A 1,423-nucleotide genomic window follows, 5' to 3' on the forward strand; every position below is an offset into this window, starting at 1 on the left:
ATTTGTAGTCTAGTAACACATCCAGTGTAGTCTTATCCTCTGAGAAATGATGGGCCCCACCCTACAGAGATTACAAAAATAATAATAACTCATTATTGTTAAAAAGTAAGATAATCATATCTACCAGATGGGCAATTTGTAGGGAGTTATTTGTTGCTTTTTGTACAATAATTTCATTTGTAAATACATAAATGCTAGTTTGTGCAAARTGCCAGTAGATGGAGCTAAAGAATATAGGCACATACTCTGATTTTTGGGGGGTCAATGGAAGATGTATAGAGAGAACATTCCCTTCCTCTTTGTAATCTGCATGGGGATATCAGCACTGTTGAGATGCTGCTGAATCAGAACCTGGTTTCTAGTCCTATTTGCACTGTCAGCTTTGGGTTTTCAACTGCACAGAGGCATCAGCTCCACTAGGGTGGCACACATGGCCACACATCCTATAGGGCTCTACGAACCCTCTTCCTCCCTCCCAGCTGCCACAGCCCTTCCCACCAGCCAGGCAGACGCTCCTGCAGGGTAAGAACCAGGCACACACAGAACTATAATGCAGCGGGGCAAGATCAGCCGCAGGTGGACACAGGGGCCTGGGAGGGAGCGGGAAGGATGGGCTGGGAGAAACATCTGCAGTCACAGGGCCAGGCAGTGTGTGGACTAACGAGCACTTAAGCTACGACCTCAGCCGCCTTTGCTGCGACTCAACCCTAGAAAGTCCAAGCAAGAGCTGAGAAAAAAACTCCTGAGAGGAACTTTTGATTTTGATACTTCAAAAATGGTGTGTCTGAAAATTCAGGTTTTGCCCATAATTTTTGTCAGTTCTACATTGACTACCCTGGATCAATAGCACACTCATCAAACATCAACCAAATCTTTATTCATTCACTGCTGAAGACCACAAAGCTCATATCTTTTTGTATATAATTCTTCTCTAAAGTTAAGGCTAAGATTGCTAGAATAGGGACAGTGAATCCTTATTTTACCCATGTACAATTACAATTATTTTGGTCCTAATTTGCCAAAATTCCTTGTGTTTCACAGCTTTGAAGATCTAGCTCAACAAACATCTTCCAAGAAAAGCTGTTGTGTGAGGTTTGTGAGCTTCAGATCTGGTTTGTATCAGCAGCTTTTCCCACTGTTCTCGGCTACACACTTCAGACACTTTCATCCAAGTCTTCTTGTTTATGTTGGTTTCTCTTCACAATGATGGAAATTTAGTAGGACAAGGAAGACCAAACATCCACCAGAGCACGTTGCCTGTGCTGGGCACCAGGGAAAAGGCAGCACTAGGATAACGTTTGTGCTGCAGAGCTGGGGGCCTGAGGGCCCCCGGGCACAGCAGCTGGGAACAGACTGCAGTCACTTCTCAAAGACATGGCCCTTCTGGGAGAGGGGCCATAAAATGCCCTGGAGCTCCAGATTC

The sequence above is a fragment of the Nothoprocta perdicaria genome, unplaced genomic scaffold (genome assembly GCF_003342845.1).
Source record: "Nothoprocta perdicaria isolate Ctin4 unplaced genomic scaffold, notPer1 scaffold_408, whole genome shotgun sequence".
Lineage (NCBI taxonomy): Eukaryota > Metazoa > Chordata > Aves > Tinamiformes > Tinamidae > Nothoprocta > Nothoprocta perdicaria.